Genomic DNA, 14,684 nt, shown 5'->3' on the forward strand with positions numbered 1-14,684 from the left:
GAAAAATAAAAGTGCATTTGTTGACAGAGACAGATTCTGTAACTGTATGGGTTATTCAGCAACAGGACTGATGCAGTTTAGCATTGAGAAAGAGCTGTCAGGTGAGTAACACACAGCATCAGTGAGGTAACATCCATTAGTGTTCACTTCAGTACACAGATGGAGATTACTGCTGAAGGCAGGTCTGGGGACGCACACAGGGTATGTTCATAACTACACACATGCTGAGTTTATCTGTTTATTCAAAAACTAAAGACATAAAGAAACACTCAAACTGATGGTCAGATGTACCTTCTGCCGCCGCCGTCACTGCGCTGTATAATGTGCTCTTCTGATGCAGTCGGGTCCAGCCAATGTTGACAGCCGCTTCAGACATGTTGATTAAAGGTCTTTATATAATGGATTAAATAAATAACACACAACATAGAAATATTCATTCAAAATCAGCGTTATTCTGCCTTGAGAGGAAGCTTGCAGTGTGGAGGGCTGTACAATAGTGTAGACTAGTAGAGATCTGTTGACACTTTTATTCTCAAAATACGCTGCAGGTTTCAGCTGATCGTGTCCACATCAGCCCGTAAACCACACAAACACTTTATTAAACCCCAGAGGGAAATACAGTGTATTACTGCAGCTCCATTAAGAATACATCAAATAAAAGAAATTAACAATATTACACCATGAACTCATTATTTAAAGAAGTTTTTTTTTGTTTAATAGCCACAGGTATGCACAGATATTGGTGTCGCTCTGTGGAGCACCTAGCTAATATCAGTGTTTAATTGAACACACTCCTGTGTTTATCAGGACATTATAAAGTGTGTGTGGTGTTGTCTGAAATTTGACAACATCCTTCATTCTGAAACCAGCATCAGAGAATCCAGTTCAACCCCCACAACAGAGACGAAACCTGCGACTCATAAAACACCTCCAGCACTGTAGGACAGATGTTGAAGGACTTTAATAAAACAGCTGGGTTTGATCATATATTCAGACGCAGCCCCAAACAAAAAACAAGAGCCCCTCGAACACCAGCTTTCTCAGCTGATCCTGTCCAACAGTGTTAGTCACAAACCGCTAACATTTAGACACAGAGAAGAAGCCTGTCCTAAAGCATTGAAGCATTGTCCTAAAAGCTGGAGGTTTGGGTATTGTGTGTATTATTGAGTGAATCAGCATTTCAGCAGAAGAGAAGTGCAGAGATATGCAGACGGAGAGGAATATGTGTAAAACAAGCAAATAATACAGAATGAGTGGAGAAGTTAAATATATACATGAACTGAAACCGAACAGAGGGAAGATCACAGTGATTGACGTCTATAAACCTCATTTCTGTTCAGCTCTTCATTTACATTAGTGTCAGACTCATCAGCAGAGAAAAACCCACAGCAATGACCATCACATCACACTTTACCACTTCAGCATAGAAAACAGAACCAGAGTTTCAGGACTGAGAGAAATGTAAAGACAACGGAGATCACCTAATGAAATCAGGCAAGGAGTCAGAGTTTCAGAAGCATACTGAAAATAAAATGAAGTGTGCTTAAAAAAAAAAGAAAAAAAAAAAAGATTAGTCATATTTAAGGAGGTACTGATGTACACACACACACACACACACACACACACACACACACACACACACACACACACACACACACACACACACACACACAAACTAATGATGATTTATTAAATGTGGCAGAAATGTCATTTCTCTCTGGAAGCTAAGAGCTCTGCCAGCACGGCAACTTCACATTATCTTATCATCAGTCAACAAAACACTAGACATATACTATACAATCTTGGATTCCCAGAAAACTGTAAGACCAGGCAGAGATTGTACAACAGCAGAGACGAGGTGTGAGATTTAGGAAAAGACAAATGAAATGTTACAGCTGGAAATGAAGAACACAATCAGAACAGGGTTATGATGATCCAGCTTTATGACTGAACATGAAAGCAGAAATAAACAGAGCGAGTCTATCAGGCATCTCAGAGATCAATGAGCGATTAATGAAGACGCTTCAGGTGTAAATGACAGATACAGAGAACCAGGTCAGAGTTATTTTTTAAAGTGCTTTTACCTTGTAGATTTGTCACAAACACTTCACAGATGAACATCCATAACAGGAGGAAATAATTAATCTAAAATATGTGTTACTGTAAACAGAAAAGGCATCATTTATAAATCAATAATGAGAATTTGAGAAACCGTTTAGGATGGTGGTGTGAAACTGTACAGGGCTGTACACGTCAGGGAAAAGATGAAGGTAAGAAACATTAAATATAATGAGTGTTTGGTTGGTAGTGAATGGCAATGTGTGTGTGACAGACGATCTCAGAATCAGATTATAGATGTGTGGTGGTGGCGGACACAGTGCTTCAGACACCAGAACAGCAGACACTGAGCTCATTTACAGGAGCTTTCACAACAACCCAGCAAAGGCAAAAAATCAGACCAACAAACCAAACCAAACCTCATCAACGAGCATACAGAGTGTGTGTTCAACATGTGTACCACACGCAAACACACTGCACATATCTGAACACAAGCATAGCAGGAATTATCAGAGTCACAGGATCATGTGTTCATCCAGAATCAGAAATCAGCATTGAGGGAAAAAGAGTCAGTGAATGCAGAGAAACACCTGCGTCATCATTATACAGACTCTGCTGCTGTGTGAAAGCAGGATACAAATAAAATATATTTAGTAAATGACACACCGAGGGCAGTAAACAAAAGACAGAGAAGGGGTTTCATCTTCTCAATATCTGGATTACACCTAACCCATTTCTGAAAAAGAGGGAACAACTCAAACACATGGTCACATACTAAAACAACTGGGGCAGATTTCCGGGATTATAGAGGGAGAAGTTGACTTTTAATACTCATATCCAAAACGGATTAGATAAATGTAAAAAGGCATGAATGTAATGGGGTGAGGCCATCATTAAACAGATCAGAAGATCAGCAATAGCTTACAGCAGTTCAATATACAGCTTCTCAATATATCTGCTTCTCAAACCGGCCTTAAACAATGACAACTATTCAAAACACACTGTAGGATCAGTTCTGGAGCTTTCCAGACATCTCCCCAACAACTGACTCAGCTCTAGTGCAACTAGGAGAAACGCTTCTGATGAAGGAACACCAGGAAAACAGCACCACAGAATATTTAGGAATATGATTACAAAAAAATCAACATGAATGGTTGGGCAGTACATGAAACACACAGGTCAATGTGTCTGAGAAAGAGGATGCTCTGTGTGCATCAGGAGACAGATGGATGATCACAGTGTCAGAACTCATCCATTTACTCAACACACACACACACACACACACACACACACACACACACACACACACACACACACACACACACACACACACACACACACACACTTGATTAATTTATTGGGAATGACTAGTACTAATTAAAGCAACACATCATCAAAATAATCATAAAGAGCCGGTGATGTTTCACAGTGGAAGCAGTAAATACAGTCATTGAATTTATTTTGCGTGACGATATTAAAACACTCAATCAATTCTGCACAAAAGTAGTAAGTAAATGGGTTAGGCATATCAAATCAAACCCCAATATTTCCTGACCTTTACATGAACTTTTCCATTAATGTACATCACACAGATGTGGGAAGGTCAGTTTATGACATGTTGTGTTAACAGAAAGAGACAGCAGAGTATTTAGTGAAAGAGACGCTAAAGGAGTCAGATGTGGCTTTAGGATGTGTCTGATAGGTCTTTATTCTCTAAAGCAGATAAAAAGGGACTGGTCAACTACAAGATGAAGATTTGGCAGAACATACAGGTTATAAAGTGGCATGACGTCTATATGAAATGCAGAGAAATGTGTGTTGGAAAGAAAATGTCCATTTAACTTTATCCTGAACTTTATACAAATTGAGGAAACACAAATGAAAGCTGTTATTGTGGACTGAAACACTTTCACGTATATTAGTGTAATGTGCAACAACAAATATTCCAGCAGTTTCAGTCACTAAAAATTGGGGTGGGAAAACCCTTTCACTGTTACATTGCAGAAAAGCAAAAAGCAAAATGACAATGATTACATATTTGAAAGAGCAGAAGAGATGAAACAGATTAAATCTCCCCGTTCCTCCAGTCCTCAACTCAGCTGCACTCCACCCTCCAGTCCAGTAGGTGACAGAATCTGCACCTTTACACTGTTTGCCAAACACCAGTAAACAGAAGAAGAAAGTTGTTTGAAAACGCCTCATCTTAAACCCTTCAGAAACCCTGCTGTTTCCAGCTCTCAGATAAGACCAGTGTCTGATGATCTTGTGTAAATGATTGTCTGTGCAAATGATGTGGAGTTTTGTTGATTAGTCTTTAATGAGGTTATTGGTTTGTGGAGGCTTGTGTTTATACTGTAACTCTTATATTTGTCTGAGAACATGTTAAAGATGAAGCAGCATCTGTCTAGTGCAATATCACAGCTGAGCAAGAAGACAAGCACAAGAATAAAATCCCCACATCCTCTCCATCAGCTCATCTACAGATCAGATCAGTGAAGCGAGTGATCAGCTGTAACTCTCGGCCTGTTTGTTGGAAATGATGGTGAATACACCACAGCGCTGTGTTTAATCTGTCTCAGACACCATCAAGCAGATCTACAATAGTGGAGGAACCCTTTCTGCTCACCTGGTGATGCTGACCGGCCGAGAGGAGCAGGAGAGAACACACGGACAGGTGAACCGCTGAGCAAACACTGGAGGAGAAACACACAGGTGGGTGAAACAGCAGGTAGAGCTCTTCTTCTTGTCTTATTGGCGGTTTGCATTCTTAAACAGAGCATTACCGCCCCCTACTGTGAGTTGTGGGTCAGAGACTGAATTTCCTTTTCCTCTGGACTCTTCAAGGCAGAGTTCTGATCTGACTGTGTGCTTTCAGAGAGGCTGTGATTGCGGTGCAGGTCAGTGTAATCCTGCAGAGTGTACCTGCGGTGGAGTGTGATGCTGAGCATGGAAACCCTACAGGTGAAACACACCTCTGCTTTGCTTTAATCTGGATATCTTGTGTTGAGTGATTTCATTAATGAAGGAGTCTTTGCTTTCACAACACCTGAGTGAAGTATTCCTGTTCATGTTATCAGTCTTCTGTGATGGATATTCTGTCTGTCACTGGTGTTTTCTGTTGAGTTTATTCGCTGTCAGCTGTCATAGTAATGTATTGATTAGCTGCTTCAGGTGTGTTGAATTAGAGTTTGCATGTAAACTGTTCTGTTCTGCTTCTGACTGACCTGTATGATGTGTGTTTCAGATGTAGAAATCCTGCTTCAGCTTGCTCTCCTCGCTTCATTTAACAGTAGTGGTGGGCAAAGTGACGCTTCATGAAACTGAAACAGTTGAAGCAAATGTGTCAAAGCTTTGAAACGTTTCGAAACTCTACAGTGACACCTAGTGGTAATTGTTATACATTGCTCTGGAACAGCTTCAGCAAAGAACAATTGAGCAAATTGAGGTATTAAACCCCACTTTGTACCTTTGAACCTACAAGTGTTATAGCAGAGCGGTCAGAGTTCCTGACTATCATGCAGGGATACTGGGTTCGAATCCAGGCAAATGCAGGTATGTTGAAATGCTCTGTTCTTGTATTGTTTTGTTTCAACATTGGTCAGACATCAGAATAAACACTATTTGTGAATAAATATGTCTTGTTTTGGTCATTAAACAGGGTTGTTGTTAGATCAGACACAGTTGTGGTCAGAAGTTGACAAGACTTATTTATACTATTATTGAAATTCCTCATTTATTGTATTTTAATACCGTCTACTCAAACGCTAAACCCAACCATCACAGTACTGTAAAAATATGAATTATTGCTATACAGTCTTACACAAATGATGCTGTATTGATGGTGTATCCGCAGCTGTATCCTATCTAGACTACATCATAACACAGTAGCATTATTAAAATAGAGAAAATCCTGATTTCGGAGCATTTGTACAAAGCAGGATTCAAAACCAAAAGCCATTTGAAGCACAGTAACAGCATGCACATGCACGGTCCACTAGGCTATATAAGACAGAAGTTTTTCTGACCCAGTCAGTCAAATGCAGATTCGCCAGGTCTCGGAACGGTTCTGAAATGATGTTAAAGAGCACAATCACAGAAGGAGAGAATGAGAAATAAACACATACAGCAACAGCCTCACACCAAAGCAACTGATTTAAACACCTCCACAAACAGCATCAGCAGCTCCACTGAAAAACATTTGATAATGAACAGCGCTTTTATTTCTTTATTGATTTTTTTTCCAGTTTGACCTCACCATCATGGAGATCAGAGGCTGCTTTAGTTGGGCTCTTGATCCTTCACTCTTCTATCTTATTGTTTCTGAAACTCATCAGCTATGGCAATAAAGGCAATGAGAAGCTTTATGTAAATAATTGTTACAGATATAATTGCTAGTAATCTATAACTTAAATAAAACAATTGCAGGTTTATGTGACGTGGTTTGGGGCATTACGAAAGTTTCCCATGGAGAGTCAACAAACAAGAATTAATTAAAATTAATTAATATAGTTTCATACGCAAAACCTTGAGAGCTCAAGAAGCACATTTAAAGGTTCAGGACACCCTGGAGAACTATTTTTTTATATTAACAGATGTGTGTGTGTTGAGCATCAGTTAAGACGATGTGATGTTAGCACCTGTCAGCTTTAATTGTGGGGAAAACTGGATAATTTTGAGCTTTTGTCATCTATTTTCAGCTTCCGGGTTTAAAATGATTTTTGGGGCGGATCGAAATTGGCGACGTAGCGCAGTACTGCAAGTGCAATGATGACGCGTCGGTTTCTCATTATTATTCATAGCGGAGTTTTCTTATCCTATGAGAAGAGCCGGCTGCTTAATTATTCATGAGTGCACGTGCTTTCTGAAGGCAGCCCTGCCAGTTTCAAGCAAGTTGTGAGACACGAACCCACGGCACGCAGTAGCCGTTCATGAAGGCTTGTATGTGTTTGTTTCCATGATCCACGGGGTTTGTTGCATGTTTTTTTCCCCGCGATCTTGTCAGGGCAGATACAGCAAAGCTGTGTGTGTGCTGCAAGCATTTTTGTCGGGAGAGCAGTACGAGAATTGAAGAATGGCAGACGTTGACTTTTATCAGGAGTTCGTTCACATTCAGACACATGGCCATGCTGCTGTGTTTGCCTAAATCCTCTATATTACAGCAGGGCTAATGGTTAAAATAGACAGGTCAGGAGACCTGCTGCACTGAGTCTGCATTCAGATCTATATTTAGACCCGGGGATCGAGGGAGAATCCTCATTTATAGGGTTTACATGAACACACTTATCTTTATAATGATATTAATTGTGGTTATGTGTATATGAAATTATGAATAACAAATGTAGCAGGGCATTAAATTACTGTTTATTCCTTTGCATTTTAACTTTGTGAACTATAAACTCATGCGTCTCCTCACAGTTTGTGTCTCATTTTCTGAGCCGACTGTCAACAACAGTTGTTTGCTCCCCTTCTCCCCTGCTGGCCACGCCCACTACTGCCCTGTGCTCGTGGAGCTCCACGCCCATTAATTATGCATCTTTTGAAAAAATTCTGAAGTAGTCTTTAACCAAAAGTGGGGGGAGTCATGACCCTTTAAGACACAAAGACATCAAGAATCAAGATATGAACCTCAACCACGGTTACTAAAATTAAAAAGCTGCATGATTCATCCATGCCACAATGCATGCTGGGTACATAGTACAAAACTCCCAGCATGCATTGCAGCATAAATAAGATGAGCCGCTTAAAGTTCTCGAAATGTCTTTCTGTGCCTTTATTGTGTGCTGTTCTTGGCGGTCATATTTCAGTAGAGTGTTTTGTGTTGTTCTGGGTTGATTTTCTTTTGTTTTTGTTTGTCACCATTGTTGTAATTGAAAGGCTGATTCTTGATAAGATGATCTTTTATGTGAAGCTTTGACCCAATCTACATTGTAAAAGCACTATATAAATAAAGGTAAATTAAATAACCTCATTACATTTATTCTTAAATTTCCTTTAGGCTTCTCATGCATACAAATTGTGTGATCAACACAACGATTTATGGCTACTTAAATAAATCTAGTGTTAAAATAAGCAGCTGAAGAGGCCAACTAAAGCAGACGCTGACCTCCATCATGGTGACCAACTGAACAACAGCAACTCCATGAAGAGTTTGTCTACATGACAGAAAAGTCCGAGCTCAGTAATGAGTGAAACTCCACTCATTTAAGTTGTTTAATGATCTCTGCTGAGATCTTCAGAAAGAACATTTATATTGTCTAAATATTTAGTACTATTATTTTTATCTAGAGTTTTATTTTCAGTTGATGTCATTTTAGTGAATCTGCTTACTCCACAGCTGCCGGTCTTGTCCTGCAAAATCAAGAAGAAAAAAAACTAAACAAACAAACAAACACCATTGTGGAGGATAAGTGTCTGTGTTCAAGTCCACGATGAACTGAGAGTATTTGCAACATATAAGAGATTGAAAAAATGCAATGAAATATTTCAGAAAGTTGTTCAGCACATGTATGCAGCACCCTACCACCAATATTATCTGGGCCCGGGGGTTTTTTTTTAGTATTAGTTCTCTGAAAGAGGTCTTTGACCTGAGTCCTACTAATGTTTACGGATTTACTACATGACAGGTGTTGTTTTAAAATGTCATTTTCTGACTTAAAATCGACCTTAAGCAAAACGTATTTAATTCCTCAGCAAACTCTCTCACAGAACTAAAACCCTTTAAATTTTATTCAATGCTTGCTCTATCTTCTTTACTCCCAGCTATTGTGTTCTAACCTTGCCATGCTGATCTTAAATTTTTGCTGCTGGTCTGTTTCTGTATTTTCTATTTCTCTATTTTATTATGTACATTGTTTGAACACTGTTAAATCATGCTAATCAAAACACACAACTGAGATGTGTATGTGTTATCATATCATTGACATGACCACTTCAGCACTATCAGCTCCAATAAACTGCATGAATCAGTTTGTCTTAAATAAACATTAATCTGTATAAACTGAATTACCACACTAAATCAGCTGTACTCCTCATAAACGGTAACCTCACAGAAATATTTTTGATCAGTAATGACAGTTTATTTGCTCAACACTTATTCTACACAATATACCGATTAAAATGCAGAAAAAATTCAACCAAAACATTAAAAAACGGCCGAGATATAAAGGATTAAACCTGACCGAAAGCACACTCAGCTGAGGACACACAGGATTGGTCGAAAAACACGAATACTAATGAGTCATTTGCATATGGTCTATTCTCTAATAAAACACGATTTTAAAGGGCTTCATAAGCTTAAATATGATAATCAAAGTATGGGAAAACAACCTAGACATCAGATAATCAAATTCTGAATAAAAATATACAAACAAGAACAAAGAAAAACACAAACAAACAAATGGTCATCACCATTGCCGAAATGCTGTGACTCAAAACCTTGTCAATAGGCCAGGGTCTCCTGTTCTTCAGGGTAATGCTCCCAACGGTTATCCCTGATAAGGATAATGTCTGCTTGGTTCTTGCATTGCCTTAGGGGAGACATCTGGTAGAAGAATGATATATCTACAGAGATATATCCGCCAGACTGAACCTCGACCTGGCCTCTTAAATTTTTTCATTTCTAGGAATTAGTGGGAGGTTAGGAATATCTCTTTGAATGCTTCAAGTCACATTTGGGTGAGTTCTTTGATCATCTTGAATTCATGGTACTCCTTGGATGTTGACTGGAAGTATTCTGGAGCAAATCAGCAGGGAGTGAGGAGAAGGCAATGACCAGTTCATGGCCAACTTTATCTCCTGACTCCTAGCTGATTTGGGCAAGGGCTCTCCTGTTCCCTGGAGATATCTGGGGTCCTGGGGAGCCTGGTCTCTGGATTAGCCAGAGTAGGCCTCATAGAGAAACATCTTCAGACTCTTCTCGGGTGACCTGGGCAACCTTGCGGTGTTAACAAAAGGTCACTTGGGGGAGTGGTAAGTATTCAGCCCCCCTGGGTCCACTTGGACAGCACGCAGGGAAGGTGGCCTTGGGTGAATGGCCTTAAATGAAGCCCAGTCTTCTACTGGTGATTAGCACCTCCACACAACAGCACATTGTGCATCAACACCACCTACACCAGTCTTTCAAAAACTTTTCCAAAAATCGTCAATTTTAACATCAGATCTACTGAAGATTTATAACCGCAGAATTTACTAGGATTAAGGTTGAGTAAGACCAGTACTTCCATAGGGACACTTTAAAAAACCAAATCGCAAATTATAACCTTACAACTTTTCAGAATGACCAGATTTTCCCTTTCTTTAAGATCCATTATTTCCATGGGAAATTTTAAAATATTTGTTCTTCTAAGACTTCTAACCCAGAACTTTTCAGGAAAATAAACCCTACATACCTTCCCCAGAACATCTAGTGTAAATGGCTGGTTTTAAAAATAAGATCTTCTGTAACTCCTAGAAAATCTAACCCCAGAACCTCTGTGTAAGTAACCACACTTCACTCTTTTAGAATATCTCAATTTCTTAGGAATATTGGAACCTATAAATATTTCAACCTTTAAATATTTCAACTTTACCGGTTTCAGTTTCCTCTTCAAAAATCTAAAATTTAAGTGGAAACATCTCAAGTATCAAGAATTCCTTTTGGTAGTGAGAATCCTTTCAAAAACAAAAGCGCTCACTTTAAGGCTCTCACTTAAACATTGAAAATCACAGTTTGGTTCTATTGTGAATTATTTTCTCTCCACATAGCGTGATTGTAGATGTTCACAACTACACAAAATAGCATAGACCAGTGGTTCTCAAACTTTTTTTTTTTTTTTTACCAACTACCACCTTAGAAAATTATCTCTCCAAGTACCACCATAATGGCCAGTATTAAAAAAATAACATTGTAGGCCTAATTAAGCTGTGCGCAGTTTAAAAATGAGTCAGATTAATTCCTTTCATTAAGAATATGTATTGTCAGTCACTTATACATTTTAAATAGTCTGAACATTAACTGTGCTTGCAGATAAAAAAAACATAAAATTGAAATGTGCTCTTAAAGTTAATTAATGTCACTGTTCTAAAAGTAAATAGAAAACTGCTGTACTTAAATCTAAAGTATTCATGGTAGCCTATTCATCAAAAGCTGGAAATGTTGATTGGACCTCATAAATATTGGCTTTGTCATTCATACACTTTCTGACAAATCTTGATTTCTGACAAATATATGTTAAATGTACTTATGACAGGGTTCATACAGGCACAGCCTAATGAAAATTAAGGCATTTTAAGCACTTTTTCCAGTACCTATTTTTTTTTTCCAAGACTGATATGCTATGTATTGAGGACCTGAAATGTATTCTCAGCAACCCATAAAACATTGCATTGATACAAAAAAAAAAAAAAAAACAATCATATATTAATAATATAATAAACCTGCACTAAATGCTTGTGAATTTTTTTTTACTCAAGTAAAAATACCATTACACTGCTAAAATAACACAAATTTTAGAAAAATACTAATATTAAGTAAAAGTACAAAGTACTCTTTTAAAGTACTAGTTTGTTACTTGAAAAAAAATCAGATTTTCATTGAAATAGTTTAAACCTGATTAATTTGTTTAATTGCTTAAATCCCAAAGCTACATGTATAGGAATTGACACTAAGAAGTATGGTGTTTTTTTATTTATATTTCCTTTCATGACATATGTTTTTCAATAGCACTGGTAAAACTACCACAATGTTTAAGGCAATAAAGACATTTTTGCCCTTTTTTTGAACAATATTTTCAAGCTTTGAAAGGTTTATTTAAAGTATGATAAAGATTTAAATTTAGCCTTTTATTTACATTTTACACATTTTATTTACAATATGGCAATTTTGTTTCTCAAATAGCTGTACATCACATGTAGATTTTATTTTACATTTGATCTTAAACTAAAATACAAACTTTACAAACACAAGTACACTGTCAGTAAAAATAAAACAAGACTATTTTACTTGAGGTATTTGAAATGACAACAATACATTTATCAAAGCAGTGCTTTAAGAGCCTTATTGTTAATTTTGACAAACAATATGTAACAACTGATTGCTTTGACCTTTAATGCTTTAAGACAGATCAGAATATAGCTAAATGTATAAATCACACAAATACCTCATCCAGAAACATTTCCAGCATAATTCTTTGTAATAAAGTTCCACCTTTGCTAAGTTTAACTTAACACAGCCAAAGAAGACCATTAGCATCGATCATGCATCAATCTAACTCTAAATACTTAAACTTTTGACTAAATTTAGTCAAGGAGCAAAGATAAATAATTCCTGCGCTGCCATTCATACTGTTTAGAGGAGTGACAGATCAGAGGCGAGTCGACTCTCTGTCGGAGAGCAAAACGTGGATGTAGATCATCAAATAGACGTCAAGACGTCTCTATAGTGAAAACATGCAAGAAGCATTATTCCAACAAAACATTTGTATTAAGTTTTTTTTCTGTCTCTGCTACTCAAAGCCTTTGTCCCGCCCTTGCGTTTCATGCAAAACTTGACAAGGTTGACTGATTGGCCACTTTTCTTGTCAGTCAAATCATGCTTTGGATTCTGATTTTCAACAGTTTGACACATTGCACTAAAATAAACACTAAGCACAGTGCTGTGATCGTGCGCTACATAAAACAGCCAATGCTGATCACATCGATGTTCTAGTACGCATCAAAGGATTAAGGCCCCGTTTACACTAATGCGTTTTAGTTTGAAAACGCATAAGTTTTGCTACGGTTACGCCATCCATCCACACTGCGCCGAAAACGGAGCGTTTCGAAAACGCTGGAGAGGCCGTATTCATTCTGAAACGCTGCTGCTCAGTCTCAGTGTGGATGATGGAAAACAGACATCTGAAAACGGAGGTGGGGCTGCAGACATTCACCTCTCTGATTGGGGCTTTTCCTGAATTAAGTAGCCTAACACACACAGTTCAGTCCTGCGTCTTCTCCGTGTAAGTTCAGACTTCGCAAGTTTGATCAAGGCTGCAGTCTCTTCTTCTCAGTTTGATATGGAAAACAGAGTATACCGAGGACACGGGTAAATCTTCAAAGGGAACAGTGTACTTTATAACTTCATTCACATCACCCTGGCTTCGTTGTTTCACTTTCTGAACAATAAAATGTAAACATGATTTAAGGAACTGCCTATTTTCATTTTAATATTAGCAACTTAGACAGCAGACATGTTGAGGCGTCGTGCTGCATGAGCGTCATCTTCACTGTGTGGATATTTATAACAAAACACAGCCGATAACAACTGCCTCCTTTCAATTTCAGTGAAAATACGAAACACACCCTCTCTTTTGCTGAATATCGGTTTTAATAATTGATAATGGCCATTATATAAGTATAACATACAATAAGTTTATACATTATAGGAAATAAAGGCAAGCGATCAGTCAATATACAGAATAGGCTACGTTGTTACATTAATCATTAACTTATCTTTGCGCTCAGCCAAAACACGTTACCTGAGAACAAGCAATAGATTCCAATGACCAAAGTCAGGGAATATGTCGTTAGATAAAGACAACAAGATGAATGAAATATCATGTTTAATAAATGTAGTGAGATTAGATCCAGCGGGAGATGCTTGATGAGAAGTCCGACTAGCAGAGCTCTCATCTGGGTACATGGGCTGCAGCGCTTGCCCGAGAGTGTCTGTGTGGTCACGTGATGTGCGTTTTCAACGTTTTGGTGTGGACTGAGAGCAGTTCAGAAACGCTGGGTAAAACGCGAGTGTGGACGCGGATCGTTTTCATTCTAAAACGCCGTTTTAAAACTAAAACGCACTAGTGTAAACGGGGCCTAAGTGTTAATTGTTGCATGATTTGGTGATTCCTCCATGTACCACTAGGAGGAAGCCTGCGTTTGAGAACCACTGGCACAGACAGTACACCTATTTCCAAAATTTATTTCACACAGTACTCCATGTCATTTGGAGTGGTCTCATAGTTAACCCTTTGGGTGATTATTTCTGATGACTGGTTTAAAATCTGTTCAGAACCTTAAAACTCAGTATAATTTGCCTGGCAGCTGCTTTGAGGTTTATTCACATTAAATCAGCTCTTTGGGCAGCTCAGTGCTCCGGGCATATAAGTTACCTTGGAAATCTCTCAACGACCTATTCACTCATTGCATAAATAATTGTTCCTTCTGTGGAATCTCCCTTACCTGCCTCAGTTTCTTGAACATTAATACAAACTTCTATCTATTATAACTGTTCGGGCTAAGGATCTTTAAGCATGTGCATGCTTTATTTTCACATCAGGTATGAGAGGTTTAAATCAGCTCACTTTTCAGAGATTAATTTCAGTGTTTAATTTTCACTGCTGAAAGTCCAAACATGGAAGAAATCCTTCCATGCTCAACTACACAAGCCCCAAACCAAGCGAGCCAGTTTGCCAACCGACCAAAGTAAAGGGGAAAAATAACCTCAAACCAGGCTCAGTTGGGCATGATCGCTTCTCCTCTGGCCAAACTTCCTGTACAGAGCTGCAGTCTAGGCACCGGAGGCTGGAGAATGGTGGACACCCATTGTGGAGAAGCTGCAGATGGGAGAGGTCACTGGCTGGTGTACAGACTGACCCTTCAGGACTCGTGGG

The 14,684-nt window shown here is 38.5% G+C and overlaps 2 long non-coding RNA genes across 2 annotated transcripts; one reads left to right on the top strand and one right to left on the bottom strand.

The window, feature by feature from the left end:
- Positions 1-3,496: 3,496 nt before the first annotated feature.
- Positions 3,497-5,429, bottom strand: LOC141376686 (uncharacterized). Its single transcript, XR_012387418.1, has 2 exons — positions 5,283-5,429; positions 3,497-5,196 (listed from the first exon to the last, which is right to left on the bottom strand). It is a non-coding gene; the product is annotated as an uncharacterized lncRNA (long non-coding RNA).
- On the top strand, positions 4,638-8,410 carry LOC103911153 (uncharacterized). The gene is made up of 3 exons (XR_661790.5): positions 4,638-4,770; positions 4,934-5,019; positions 5,303-8,410. It is a non-coding gene; the product is annotated as an uncharacterized lncRNA (long non-coding RNA).
- Positions 8,411-14,684: the final 6,274 nt, after the last annotated feature.

The sequence above is a fragment of the Danio rerio genome, chromosome 11 (genome assembly GCF_049306965.1).
Source record: "Danio rerio strain Tuebingen ecotype United States chromosome 11, GRCz12tu, whole genome shotgun sequence".
NCBI lineage: Eukaryota > Metazoa > Chordata > Actinopteri > Cypriniformes > Danionidae > Danio > Danio rerio.